Here is a 16,074-nt window from a genome sequence, read left to right as displayed (position 1 = left end):
TGTGTTTTTATGTTTGTGAGCTGTCACAAATTTTCTTTGTTCTTAATAAAATCAATTTCAGTAGTTAAATTTTTTTGTTGTTTTTATAGAAGATCAGTTTATTAAATTTTCTCTTAGAAACTATATAACAAAATATTGAGTACTTTTTACAAGCTGAGGTACTTTTACTTTGTCATTTAATTTTTGTATCTCAAGCACCGATCAAGTTCAGAGAAGGCATTAAAAAGGAAGGTTCATTGTCACTCATTAAATAAAAGCTTCAGTCCCTGTTGTCATAAAAAGATATTAACAACAGTATAATTTATTACGAAGTAGCCAAACCAAACAAAGTGATATCTTCGTTTAATGAGGCTGGTGCTCCTCCCCTTTAATGCGGAGCAGTGAGGGGAAACTAAAGAAAGTGGAGCTCCCTGTCAATCTCTCTGAACCACCTTCATCAGAGCCGATGACTCCCAGTACTCCCACACAAACCGGCAATCTGTCGTCTTGAGTGGAAGAAGGAAAGAGAAGGGACCACCATCCTGACATCTGTACGGCTAGTAGATCTTCTGCACCATGGCAGAAGGAGCAGAGGGAGAGGAGGAAATCCAGTTCTTACGAACAGTGAGTTATTCTTGACAATGCCATACCATACCTCTGATTAATTTGCATAACTATACCTTATAGTAAGAATGTGATTATACATTTTATATAATACACAGTATATTACACTTTAGAAATATTGTGAATGAATGTAAATCATAAGAAATCCTTGTTTGAAGTGTGGAAATCTTGAACAAAACGCTTTTTATATTAAGTTGACCACATTTTGACAGCTTTTCTCATGCCATTTTTATGGATGTTTTTGGATGAATGTGGAGTGGCATGACCAGGTGTGAGTCTTTGTTGTCTGTTTATACAAGGTCCAGTGCAGAGGTTAGATTGTCACTCTTGAAACAGGATTTTACACTGTTCACCGAAAGAATCAAGAAGGCAACATACTGCCAAGACTAAAATATAAATCTAGACTGTAGACTAAATACGCAGGGTGAATACTGTATATGAATTTAGGATGTAAGTATGCGGTCCGTTGCTGCTATAATATATGGTTGCACTCTACTGTATATTGTCACACTTCTGTGGAGAGAGGAGCCCATCCTTGACCTTAGTGTTGTACATGCCTGACCTGGTTGTGTTGGGGTTATGTCAACATGAGCATGTTATTAGTTGTTCTTGCCAGAGCTAAAACTATCCTGTCATTGATGCACTGAAAGATTTTAAAAACAGTATGGAATTCATCATAGATCGAGATAACTAGTGCTGTTCTACTGTTGTTTGAAATGCTGCTGTCTGTGTGCACTATAGTCTATATACAGAGATGGCATTAGCAGCTTTCTGGGCTTGTCCCTTAACCAACACCTGTTTGTTTCAGTCTATTTAAAAAGTCTGTTACATGTCCTTCTACTTTTATGACAGCCTCTAGAGCTTTTCGGTTCATATTTAGTGCTTTGTTTGATTAACCGGAACATTTCAAGAACATAATTTAACCGTTAAGTGGAGAAACTACACTACCAGTCAAAAGTTTGGAGACCATTTTTATTTGTTTGTCATGATCTGAAATTCTTTTAAATTAAGTTTTGTAGAAAAATATGACTTGTATGTGATTCTTGTGATAAAAAGTCAATTTTTTTTAATCGTGTTAAAAACAAGTTGTAATTGATGGTGAAAGAAAATAGTTATATGATTTTACTATTATTCTAAACTGTGCAGGTGTGTCCGAACTTTTGACTGGTATATGTATTTCAGGATTCAGAACATTTTTTCATTTAAAGTTTTATTCTGGAGTGATTGTTCAACAGGAGTCAGATGGCCATTCTCTCCTTTAGACTCTGTGCTAATGATCTTTTGACTGTCGTTAATGAACAGACATTTGTTCGTGGCTCAGTTTCCAGTCAGCACTGTCGGTTGATATGTCGTGATGTATTCTGGCTCGGGAAAATTGCATGTAGCAGGTGCTATAGCCTGAAATAGAGGGACCGGGAATGAGGAGGAGGCCAGGAGAGACAAGTAGAGGAGAAAGCTGATGGAAAAAGAATTTAATGTTTGTGTTAATGTAATTACATAGCATGGCTAATGTTCAAAAAGTGACATGATAAAAAAAAAAAAAAAGTGTTCTAAATCTTTTTCTTTATAGATGTAGATTTTTGTGACTTCATGTTAATTGACTACATTGAGTACTTTTAAGTAACTTTATAATATCTAAAAATTTACGAATTCCCATAAATGTAAAAACCTAAATAAATAAATACTGTTGTAAAAATGTATGCAGTCTTCAGTGTCACATGAATCTTCAGAAATCATTCTAATATGCAAATTTCCTACTTAAGATTTTGAAAACGGCTTATTATTATTTATTTATTTTCCAGAAAACTTTGAATTTGAAAATTCAAAGGAATATTATTTATTTTAAAAGGAAATCTTTTGTGATCGTATAAAAGCCTTTATTGTCATTTTAAACTATTTAATACAACCTTGCTGAATTAAAGTATTAATAATTATTGAAAAAAACCTGACCCAAAATTTTTTAACCTTAATATATTTCCATCAACAGGTTTAAATAGGTTACATTTTAATTGGATGATGTAAATGAGATAAACTCTTATTCACTTGAAAATGCATTTCCCCTTTCACCCAGTATAAATACATATTCTGACATTTATTCAATTCAAAAATAATAATTATTATTTTTGTGTTCTCACAATGACCATATTGTGAAGTGCTGGGTCTCAGGTTGCTAGCAGCATGTGTCAGTGTGGACAGGGTTTTTCACGGCCCACTGGCTTACATTCCAGCCCTGGAATATCTCAGCAGATGACACACTTACATACATAATACACCGTCACTAATCTGTCAAGGACATGACCTGCCCCAATTTCTTTAAAAAGGCATTCTTACATTACATCTTTATAATGAAATGCTGACAATAGAAATTGCATAAACATGACATATTTGTACAACACATCATATAATTTGAACTGAATCAGTGGAGCAATTATGAGGCTGTCTATCAAATCAAGACTTTTGAGGTCACCTTATATGGGAATAGAGTTACAGACGGCGGGTGCTGCACATAAAAATGAGTAGCACTACCACAGGCTTTATCACGATGTTCTACTAAGAACAATAATTTCACTTTCTCATAGAGGTTAAATATATTAAGGCAAAATTTTAATTTCGAATTTCAAACAGGCCCTCATCTAGGCCTCCTCAAGTGTTTAGGCTGTAACCTGAGCCACATTCAGGATTAGATGCATGCTGCCCTGATCAAGGCTACAAATGTCATGTTATTTAGCAGCAGCATGTGCTATGAACATACTGTTACAAAGAAAACACTGATGACTCGTCTAAAGCAGTATTTCAGGAAGTGTTAACATCTTAACAGACATCAGATTGGATTCCAAATCAGCAATAGAATTGAGATATTTATTGCCAGTAGTTTTGATATCACAAAATGCATCAAAAAAACAATATTGTCTAGAACACAAAGTTGAAAGTTCAATTTCTTTTGCTTTTTAAATATTCTAAAATATTTAGGCTTATTTATTTATATATTTAATCCTAAGAATTATTTCTTTGCATCCATTTTCTTTGTAGGATGACCAGGTGGTTCTACAGTGCACTGCTACTATCTTAAAGGAGCAGATCAAACTCTGTCTGTCCTGTGAGGGTTTTGGGAATCGCCTGTGTTTTCTGGAAACTACATCCAATGCCCAGGTTTGCTTTTCATCGATCTCATTCAGAATTTATTAAATATTGTATAAGGCTTTGGATTGCCAGTTTTCCTGTACACTTCTTTCTTGCCATTCTAGAATGTTCCTCCTGATCTGGCGATATGCTGCTTTATTCTGGAGCAGTCCTTATCTGTGCGGGCCCTACAGGAGATGCTGGCTAACACAACTGAGCTTAATGAGGTCGGTTCAGAGCACGTACTTCAAGTCTCAGTCACCTACAAAAAAAAGTTCATTTAAGTTTGAAACAGCATGAGGCTTCTCCATAAAAGTGTACATATTTGTAACCTTAAAATGTTTGAGTCCTCCTCTTCTTTTGCCTGTTTTAGGCAGTCGATTTGGATAAATGGGTAGGTTTCTCTTTGTGCCTCGAAATGTTCTTTGAATTTAGCTTATTCTTATTGCTGTGTTTCTAATATAGCCGCATAGTCATTGTGATGCTAAACACTGTCAGAGTGTCCTTGTCTTTACTCACCTTAATGTTTTATTAATCTTTTGTTTATTAGTGTGTCAAAAAACTGGTCTTGTTGGAGTTTGAAAAGTAACAACAGAGAGGCATATAGATGTTTATACATTTTTTGAATTGTATATAATCATGTTTTTCCACCTTCTTCCAAGTCTTCACAAGGAGGAGGCCACCGCACGCTGTTGTATGGCCACGCAATCCTGCTCCGACACACTCACTCTAGCATGGTGGGTCAAATCTGAATACACATATACATTACTAGATCATCACTACAGTGAAAGAGTCATTCAGCCTGTCTGTTTTTACTCATTGACATCTCTTTGCATGACGCAGTACCTCAGCTGTTTGACGACATCAAGGTCCCTCACAGACAAGCTGGCCTTTGACGTGGGCTTGCGTGAGGAGTCGACAGGTGTCTGATTTCTGGTGGATCATTATCACAAATGTACTTGTAAATATACAAAAGGGAACTCTGATTAAAAGAGGTCCATATCTTCATTTAGGCGAGGCATGTTGGTGGACCATTCACCCTGCATCCAAGCAGAGGTCAGAGGGTGAAAAGGTCAGGGTGGGCGATGATCTCATCCTGGTTAGCGTGTCTTCTGAAAGATATCTGGTAATGCTCATCTCCACTGTATGTAGTCAGCACAGTCTCACTTTTAGTTTACCTTTAAAAATTTGTCCCATCAACAGCACCTTTCCTATGCCAGTGGAGACCTCATGGTGGATGCTTCTTTTATGCAAACTCTTTGGAACATGAACCCAGTCTGTTCTGGATGTGAGCTGGCAGAGGGTAAGCAACTAATATTGATATGCATTACGGAGATTACCAATTTCATTGTATTTACAACAAATGTAATGCATTATTTTGTGATGTTCCCTTTGTGCAGGGTATCTGACAGGAGGGCATGTTTTGCGTCTTTTCCACGGGCACATGGATGAATGTTTAACAATTCCTGCTGCTGACCAGGGCGATGACCAGAGACGGTGAGATATAAAACCATACGCTAATGTAATGTAAACAATTTAATGTATTTTTTTTCAGTGAAAACATGCATCACAGTCAATCGTTTCTTGTTTTTCATGATTTTTCAGAAATGCACACTATGAAGGTGGAGCCGTGTGCAGCCACGCCAGATCTCTGTGGAGGCTGGAGCCTCTTCGCATTGGGTTGGTGCTATTTGTATACATCAAGAGCCTTAACAAAAATATACTTTTTTTCTTTCTTTCTTTGAGCTGATGTTCAACCTGTACACAGGTGGAGTGGTAGCCACATGAAGTGGGGTCAGTCCTTCAGAGTGCGTCACATCACCACAGGCAGGTATCTGTGTCTGGATGAAGAGAAAGGACTCCTGCTTGTGGATGCGGAAAAAGCCAATACAAAGAACTCCGCTTTCTGCTTTCGTGCTTCAAAGGTTTGTATACCGCTCTCAGCTTCATACCTTAGTCTCTGGGAGGCTGGCCTTTTGAAAATATTTTCTATCAATCTTTGACATCAAACATCATGTGAATGAGTAGGAGAAGACGGAGGTGGCTCAGAAACGTGATGTGGAGGGAATGGGGATCCCAGAGATCAAGTATGGAGAGTCCATGTGCTTTGTGCAGCATGTCTCTACCAGCTTATGGCTTACTTATGCCTCGGTGGATGCCAAATCTGCTCGGCTGGGGCCATTGAAAAGGAAGGTACAAATATTAATCACATTATTGCTGTTTTACTGTATTAAATAAATGCATTCTTGGAGATCATAAGAGACTCTTTTCCAAAACAGAAAAACAGCAATGTAAATTCACTCTAGTCAGGCCTAAGACTGCACAATTCGGAGATTTCACCAGTGCTAACATGTGTGCTTCTTTTTCTTAGGCTATACTTCATCAGGAGGGTCACATGGATGATGCTCTGACTGTAGCGCGTTCTCAAACAGCAGAATCCCAGGCTGCTAGAATGATCTATAGCACAACAGGACTTTTCACTCAGTTCATTAAGTAAGAAAAATCCTTTCTTAAACCAGCTTATAGTGGTTTAGTCTGGTCTTCTAGGATGAAAGAAAAAAAGTACCCAAACACCACCAAAACAGACCAGCTTAGCCAGACTTGGAGACCAGATAGATAGGCTTGTGCTGAAAAATTGTTTTTTTTAAATCAAGGCTAAATATAAATATGTATTTGTTAATTTGTGTTGTCTGACAGGGGTCTGGACTCTCTGAGAGGGAAGAGTAAATCTCCAGGCACATCACCTCCGTCTTTGCCTCTAGATGCCGTGGTTCTGTCCTTGCAGGATCTCATTTTCTATTTCCGACCTCCAGAGGAGGAGCTGGAACATGAAGAGAAGCAGACCAAACTGCGCTCCTTAAGGAACCGACAGAATCTATTCCAAGAGGAGGTTAGACATGCTGGCAAATATATACTGTATAATTTCATTTACACTAAATCCTATATTGTCTTTAACATTTACAAAAGCATACGCACATAGTTACCAAGGTCTGCTTTGTTGCACAGGGCATGATCAGTCTTGTATTGGACTGTGTTGATCGGCTGAATGTCTACAACACTTCAGCCCACTTCTCAGAATTTGCCGGGGAGGAAGCAGCAGAGTACTGGAAAGAGATAGTCAACTTATTTTATGAGCTGTTGGGTATGGTTGTGTCTACTAATGATTATAACATGGAATGCATGCTTAGCCACACTGTTTTCAGTGTTTTTAGAAAAATGCAAAGCCCTTACTTTTTTTTTTCTCCTATAGCATCTCTGATCAGAGGAAACAGGTCAAACTGTGCTTTGTTTTGTGATAATCTTGACTGGTTGGTCAGCAAACTGGACCGTTTAGAGGCATCCTCAGGTAGGAAGCCATAATTGATTTAAAAACAGAGGCCGTTGAGATTTATTTAAAAGCTTTTTTATGATTCTTTGATAAATAGAAAGTTCAAAAACCTTTATTTGATATAGAATGTCTGTACTTTAACACTGGATCAATATAATGTGTCCTTCCTGATTGAAAATATTTTTTTCTTAAAAATGTCTTTTAAACGGTTGTGTAAATGTGCATATTTTAACTGGCAGGCATTCTGGAGGTGCTGTATTGTATCCTTATTGAAAGCCCTGAGGTGCTCAACATCATCCAGGAGAACCACATCAAATCTATCATTGCACTTTTGGACAAACATGGACGCAATCACAAGGTTGATCTCTCTTCGTAATCAAGATTGAAACTTTTCTGGACTGCATCCTTCAGTCGTATCTGCTCTGTTGTGACTTTTCATTGTAGGTTCTAGATGTCCTCTGCTCTTTATGCGTGTGTAATGGTGTTGCCGTGAGGTCCAATCAGAATCTGATCACTGAGAATCTGCTTCCAGGGCGTGATCTCCTCCTGCAGACCAACATCATCAATTATGTCACCAGGTCTGACTACAAACCAAATAATACATCGTAAAAGAGCTATGTAGATTAGTTTGTTTGGCATCTGGAGCTCATGTTTGATGTTTTGCAGTATGAGACCCAACATTTTCTGGGCACATGTGAAGGCTCTACACAATATAAGAAGTGGTACTACGAGTTAATTGTAGACCATGTGGAGTCATTCTTGACTGCTCAGCCATGTCACCTTCGTGTTGGCTGGGCTTTGACCGAGGGTTACAGCCCTTACCCTGGAGGAGGAGAGGGATGGGGAAGCAATGGAGTTGGAGATGATCTTTACTCATATGGCTTTGATGGGCTACATCTGTGGACAGGTGAGGATTACCCTCCTTCATCTGTGCCAGCACACTGATATCCCACTGCGGTCATCTAGAACATTATGCTCTCGTCAGGTCGTGTACTTCGTCAGGTGGCCTCATCAAATCCACACATTCTCGCGGCTGGAGATGTGGTGAGCTGCTGTTTGGATCTGAGCGTTCCTAGCATCTCCTTCCGGATCAATGGACATCCCGTTCAAGGCATGTTCGAGAACTTTAACCTGGACGGTCTCTTTTTCCCTGCGGTCAGCTTCTCAGCTGGGATCAAGTAAGAGCCAAGCTTTTAATTTCAACACAACAATGTTAACTTTGAATCTCAAGTTCTGTTCTTGGAGGGCCGCTATCCAGAAGAGTTTAGCTCTAGCCTTTATTAAACACTGTTGAACCAGCTAATCAGAGTCGTTAGGATCACTAGAAACTTCCAGGCATGTGAGATGCTGCTAAACTCAGCAGGAAAGTGGACCTCAGAGAGCAGAATTAGACCTGACTTAATGGGACAAATTCAAAAATGTGTTCCACAGAGTTCGGTTTCTACTTGGTGGACGGCATGGAGACTTTAAATTCCTTCCTCCTCCTGGTTACGCCCCATGCTATGAGGCAGTTCTGCCCAGAGATAAACTGCATATTGAGCCCATTAAAGAGTACAAGCATGACTTCGATGGGGTCCGGAACCTTTTGGGTCCGACCCAGTCTCTTTCCCACACTGCCTTCACCCCTTGCCCGGTGGACACTGTGCAGGTAGGATTTCATAAAATGTAGCTAAATAAATATATTAATAAAGTGAGATCTACTGATTTTGGTATCTAAATTATTTCTGCAGATTGTGCTTCCTCCTCATCTAGAGCGGATTAGAGAGAGACTGGCTGAGAACAGCCATGAGCTATGGGCCGTCACTCGAATTGAGCAGGGCTGGACCTATGGACCGGTCAGTCTATGACTACATAAGATAAATATATCATTAAAATACTATGTGCACAATAAATATATTTAATATATAAATAATGTGTCTTTTTGTCGATTTGTCTCTGTATGAAGTCAGTAACTCAATACTGTCATTCTGCTGTCTACACTCTTTTAGTTTCGTGATGACAACAAAAAGCTGCATCCATGTCTAGTGGATTTCCAGAGCCTCCCAGAGCCTGAGAAGAACTACAACTTGGCAATGTCCGGAGAGACACTGAAGTGAGTGAAATACTGAGATTTGACATGTTTGTTTCTGTCTGGTTAATTAATCCCTGTTTCTCTGTGTTGTATAGGACTCTTCTGGCTTTAGGATGTCACGTTGGAATGGGTGACGAAAAAGCAGAGGAGAACTTGAAGAAAATCAAACTTCCTAAAACGTCAGTACTAGAGAATATTCTGATAACCACTAATCATGAATATGATTAATGAAGTCTCAATTGCTTTTGCTCAAAAATGTATAATTAAATACATTATTATTTTTTTGAAAGAAATAAATCCTTTAATATTACAGCAAGATTGTTAAATGTTATCAAAATCAAAAAGGTAGGACTATTACATTGTTTTAGAAAATTGTTTCAGTTAAATTATTTTATTATTCATCAAAGAATCCTGAAAAAAAATCTGTTTCTGCAAAGGTATTAAACAGTATGGCTGTTTTCAACATCAAATCAGCATATTAGAATGATTTCTGAAAGATCATGTGACACTGAAGAATTGAAAATTCAGCTTTGGAATCACAGGAATTAATTAAATTTAAGAATTTAAAAGTTATATTTAATTGTAATAATGTTTCACAGTAGTTTTTGATTGAAAAAAAAAATCAGCCTCTATGAGCATAAGATACTTACCGAAATTCAAACTTTTGAACAGTACTAAACATGTATAAAAAAAAAAAAAAATAAATTCTAAACTTAAATTACTTTTTTTTTTTTTTTAATTCTTAGATATATGCAAAGTAATGGATACAAACCTGCTCCTCTGGACCTCAACCATGTAAAACTGACACCGAATCAGAACACACTTGTGGAAAGACTGGCTGAAAATGGACACAACGTCTGGGCTCGAGACCGTGTTCATCAAGGATGGACTTACAGCATTATTCAGGTAGGGCTGCACGCTTTTTTCAGGAGCAACAAAATATAACAAATGACAAAAATAAGGAAAAGCACAAATGCATCTAGAGCATGGTTTATCCTTTACAAGTCTTTTTTCAGAGTTTCCATTTTTCAGATTTTTTTTCTTGTTTTTGTTCTTCGGAACTCGTATTTAACAATTTTCTGACAGAAATACTCTTTCCTAAAATCTTTTGAAAATGTTAAGATATACAATAATAATTATAAATCTAGATTTTTTCATGAGGTTAGCATTTTAATACATGATCTTCACTGTAGGAATTGCTGCATCTGTTTCTGATTTGTTTTAGGACATTGTGAACAAGCGCAACCCCCGTCTTGTGCCGTACAATCTACTGGATGAAAAGACGAAAAAGACCAATCGTGACTGTGTATGTGCCGCTGTACGCACTCTGATTGGCTATGGCTACAATATTGAGCCACCTGACCAGGAGAGCAGTGAGTCTGTCCATCTAGTCATTTACCAAATCAACCTCTTCGAAGGGAACTTAAAATCATACAATGAATTTTGTATTTGTAAACTATTAGTCTCTATTTTAGGTGGCCATGGGGCTGGCAGTGGTCGGAGTGATAAGATCCGTGTGTTCAGGGCAGAGAAATCCTACGCTGTAACCCAAGGCAAATGGTACTTTGAGTTTGAGGCGGTTACATTGGGAGAGATGAGAGTTGGGTGGGCAAGACCAAGCGTCCATGCTGACAGAGATTTGGGGTCAGATGACCTGGCCTATGTCTTCAATGGGTTCAAGGTACTTTAATGGAAAAATTTAGCATTCTTAGGGGCTTCTTTGTTTTAAGAACTTTCTACTGTTGTTAATTGCACCTAATGTTTTTACTGTCACTTTTGACCAATTTAATGTAGAGTAAAATATAAATATCTTTAAAAATTAAACTGAAGAGTACTGTATAATATAATATATCTGATTTTGAACCCTAGGCTCAGCGTTGGCATATAGGAAATGAGCCGTTTGGCCGGCAATGGCAGTCTGGTGACACGGTGGGCTGCATGATTGACCTGACGGAGCAGATCATCATGTTTACTCTGAATGGAGAAATGCTTATTAGTGACTCTGGGTCTGAGATGGCCTTCAAAGACATTGATATCGGAGAAGGTGAGAGTCATGAAGAGGAATAAGATTGAGACATTAGTTGCTGTGACATCTACTAATATGTCCGTTGTTCTCCTGAGCAGGCTTCATCCCTGTGTGCAGTCTGGGGCTGTCTCAGGTTGGCCGTATTAACCTTGGGCAGAATGTGAGCAGCCTGCGTTACTTCACAATCTGCGGCCTGCAGGAAGGTTTTGAGCCTTTTGCCATCAACATGAAGAGAGATATTACCATGTGGTTCAGCAAGAGCTTGCCCCAGTTTGTGCCTGTGCCAACAGACCATCCTCATATTGAGGTAAAAACGCTCTGAAAATGCCTTATTAATTAATGTGAATCTCAGCTGCAGGTCTTTCCTTTTCTCAATCAAGTGATGTTAAATTAAACTAAAACTATTAAAAATCATCTTCATTCATTAAATCAAAGCTGAAATAAAATAAATTATGAAAATTAGATGAAAATCTTTAATGAAAATCAAAAATGTTGTGGATAATATTGCAAATAACTGAAATAAGATAAAGTACTAAAGTGATTAAACCTGAAACAGAAATCGAAATAAAAAGCTAAATTGGATATATAAAAAATAATAATAATACATGACAATTACTATAACTTAAACAAAATTTAAAATGAAAAATGAACATATTAAATATTCTTCCAAGTATTAATATACGCTAAAAAAGCTAAAAATAACACTGTCTCTGACACTTGTCTTTAATTGCTCCAACAGGTTTACCGTGTGGATGGAACAGTGGATAGCGCCCCTTGTCTGAAACTGAACCATAGGACATTTGGGTCTCAGAATGCCAACACAGACCTTCTGTTCTTTAGACTCAGCATGCCAATCGAATTCCATGAAACCTTCAAAGTGCCAGTGGGAGCTTCCCCCCTCACCCGAACCCTCACTATCCCTGAGGATGAGGCCCTTGAGGTGGACCCTGAATCTGAATTTGAGCTCCTGAAGAAATCAGCCACTCGTAAGGAGCAAGACGAGAAAGAAAAAGAGCCATCTGTCCCTAAAGAGCTTCCTGGCAACAAAGAGGGCGAGAATGAGAAAGACACCACCACAGAGAAGAGCAAAAAGAGAGGGTGAGAGAATATAAAGTCAATGAGAGATTTGTAATTCTCTCTCTTGTTTATGAAATGACAAAGTATCCGTGATTTCCAGGTTTTTTTCTATGGCAAAAAAGGCAGCATTTATTGCCCCACCACCAGTGGTTCCAGCAGTGCCTCGTCTGATGGAGGATGTTGTCCCAGATGATCGAGACGATACTGAAATTATCTCTAACACAACGACTGTATGGATGAAATTTTATAATCTTTTGCTTACTAAATATCTTTGCATCACTTGCAGAATTCTTTTAAATAATGCTTTGATCCTTGTCAATGTTGTCATGTATAATAAAAGCTTATTTTCTTTCCACCAGTATTATTATTCAGTCCGGGTGTTTGCCGGACAGGAGCCCAGTGGAGTATGGGTAGGGTGGGTTACTCCTGACTACCACCAGTATGACCCACATTTTGATCTGGGTAAAGTCAGAAATGTAACCGTTACTGTTGGGGACGATAAAGGCAACATTCATGACAGGTAAGACCATTCATGCTGCTACATACTTCCGTACATTTTCCACCAGAATAGGCATACATGAGCAATGACCCAGGCTTAACTTAAGCCATTTCATATCACTTTACTCTGCTTTCCTCAGTGTAAAACGCAGCAATTGCTACATGGTTTGGGGAGGAGAGTTCAGCAGCTCACAGCAAACACGCATCAGCCAGGAGGATTTTGTGATTGGCTGCTTGGTGGACCTGGACACAGGACTGATGACCTTTACAGCCAATGGGAAAGAGATCAATGCCTTCTACCAGGTGAGAGAAAGTGGTCAGAGTTTTTTCAAGTGCTATATAATATAAAATTAATACAAATTTATAATTTATTAATTTATTTTACAAATACTAAATAGCACCATCATTTTATGTAGGGGTGCACGAAAAATATCGGGCGATAATGAATGCGCACCTCGTCAGTAAAGCCGGTTATCTAATCAGTGGTAAATTCCATCAGGTGCATGATTTCAGGAGCTGTTACTGTACAGAGCCGATGTTAACTGATAAGCTGCGCAAATCCTTGTTGAGGATCTGCCGATATTTATCGTGCACCTCTAATTTTATGTCCATTTAATGTGACATTAAGCTCTTTCTCTGTGTTTCAGGTGGAACCCAATACTAAGCTCTTCCCTGCTGTCTTTTGTTTGCCATCAAGCCAGAACATGTTACAGGTGGAACTCGGCAAATTAAAGGTCACTATCCCATGCTAAAAATGTCATTTTGTTGTACAAACATTATACAGTGATTTTTAATGTAAATTGTTTTTTATTCTTATTCTCCTTTTCCTTTCTATTTCCAGAACATTATGCCCATCTCTGCAGCCATGTTCCGTAGCGACCATAAGAACCCGGTCCCTCAGTGTCCTCCCAGGTTGGATGTCCAGATATTAACACCTGTCATTTGGAGCCGGATGCCCAATCACTTTTTGGCTCCTGAAACTGGCCGTGTGAGTGAGAGGCAGGGCTGGAAAGTGCAGTGCATGGAACCTCTTATTATGATGGCGCTGCACATTCCAGAAGAAAACAGGTATTACATTTAGTATGGAAATAGTACCTGGTTATTATATTAGAAATTAGAAAAAAATGCTTGACCCTTTTAAATAAAAGAATTCAGTGTGCTATGAAAAATGTAACTTTTCTCTCTTCTCCAGGTGCATTGACATCCTGGAACTGTCGGAGTGCACCAACCTAATGAAGTTCCATTACCACACACTGAAACTGTATGGTTCGGTGTGCGCTCTGGGCAACAACCGTGTCGCTCACGCCCTTTGCAGCCATGTTGACGAATCGCAGCTCTTTTACGCCATTGAAAACACCTACCTTCCCGGCCCCATCCGCAGCGGCTACTACGACTTGCTTATCTCCATGCACCTCGAGTCTGCCAAGCGCAACCGTCTCATGACTAATAAAGAGTTCATTGTGCCCATGACGGATGACACACGTAGCATCACCCTCTATTCAGATACTGAGAAGGCCCATGCGCTTCCTGGTGTTGGGCTAACAACCTGTCTACGCCCCAAACTACACTTTGCCCCAACTGGATTTGTGGGTACTAATGCAGACCTTTACACCCTCAGTCCCATTTTACCTCTGCAGGTAGGTGAGAATGAAATTTGTGTCTGGTTGTAAAGACTGACACAAAATTTGCATCTTAATTTCTCTTTGCTACCTTGTTTTGTCTTTCTGTACTGTAGATGCTTAAAGACCATGCCCTCAGCATGCTTACAGAAGCCGTGCAGGACGGTGGGCAGGCCATGCGAGATCCAGTAGGTGGCAGCGTTGAATTCCACTTCGTGCCCATTCTGAAACTCATCAGCACCTTGCTAATAATGGGCGTGTTTGATGACAGTGACGTCAAGCACATCCTGAAGCTAATCGAACCATCGGTCTTCAGTGATGGCGAGAACCCAACTGAAGAGCTGGAGGCTGCCAAAACTGGCGATGCCGAACAACAGCTGGTCTACAAAGAGGAAGGAATGGAGGTTAAAGCGGAAGAGGGGGAAGTAGAGGGTGAAAATAAGAGAGAGCTACTGGATGAAGGAATGGGAGAGGAAGAGGAAGAAGAGCTTGAAGAAGAGGAGGAGGATGAGATCGAACCTGAGGAGGAGGAATATGAAAAGCATGCAGGAAAACAAGGGAAGGAGGAAGAACATGCTGCAGAAAAAATGGATAGAGAGAAAAAAACAGATGAAGAAGTTGAAAAAGAAACTGGTGCAGCAGAGACAGAAACAAAGGAAGAGGAGGATGTGGGAGAAGGACTGCTACACATGAAGCTTCCTGAGTCTGTTAAACTTCAGGTGAAGTACTATTGATTGAAGACTTTCATATATATTAGTATAATTTCCCCTAATTTTCTTTCTTTTTTTTAATCTTTCTTATCCTTAGATGTGTACACTCCTGCAATATTTCTGTGACTGTGAGCTACGTCACAGAGTGGAAGCCATTATTGCTTTCTCAGACAGGTTTGTCAACCAGGTGCAGACCAATCAGAGACAGCGTTATAATGAGCTCATGCTGGCCTTCACGATGAGTGCCGCAGAAACAGCCCGCAAGACCCGCGAATTCCGCTCCCCTCCACAGGAACAGGTACTGTTCAGCCGCTCTGGAGAGACAATGCAGCTTTGGTATATATAAAGCTAAAAATGTTATTTATATATATATATATATCAGCTTTTTTAGCTTTTATATATATATATATATTCATTCCAAGGCTGCTTTTTCTCGCCATGGAAAAAAGAGCTATAATTTACACTTACACTGTTTATTCAGGTGAACATGTTGATGAGCTTTAAGAACTCTCCAGAGGAGGATGTTTGCCCCGTTCCTGAGGAAGTCCGGAATGACCTGCTGTCATTTCACCATGACCTTTTGGCTCACTGTGGTCAGTTTATCCACACAGACTAAACTCTGTTCAAAGAACATATACTCTGAAATGTTTCATACAAGGATTAAGGGGGTCCTATTATGTTGTTTTACAAAGTCTTGATTTTGTTTTGGGGATGTACAAGAACATGTTCTCATGCTTGGTGGTTCTAAAACACATTATTTTCACATAATTTACATTATTGCAATATCTTTGTCCCCAGTCTGGCACAAACAGCTCAATTAGTTCAAGGTTTGATCTAGGCCCGCCTTCCAAAAAACTAAATGTGTTGTGATTGGTTAGCTGCGCTCACACTTTGTATGTACATACAAACAAAAATCTATGAGAAACGGAGCCTGTTTTTTCCATTGCGTATGTTTACCTACGGCTGAGAGGAGAACTATCACATGAGCTTTGCTGTCTTCTTTCCTATTGGCTATCTCTCCC

General features: G+C 39.2%; 1 pseudogene; it reads left to right on the top strand.

Moving 5' to 3' along the window:
• Positions 1 to 437: 437 nt before the first annotated feature.
• Positions 438 to 16,074, top strand: part of LOC113109908 (ryanodine receptor 1-like) — a 47,570-nt pseudogene continuing 31,933 nt past the window's right edge.

Source organism: Carassius auratus, chromosome 10, assembly GCF_003368295.1.
Source record: "Carassius auratus strain Wakin chromosome 10, ASM336829v1, whole genome shotgun sequence".
Classification (NCBI taxonomy): domain Eukaryota; kingdom Metazoa; phylum Chordata; class Actinopteri; order Cypriniformes; family Cyprinidae; genus Carassius; species Carassius auratus.
Note: the sequence above shows the minus strand (reverse complement) of the source record. Positions and strands in the feature narration are given on the sequence as shown.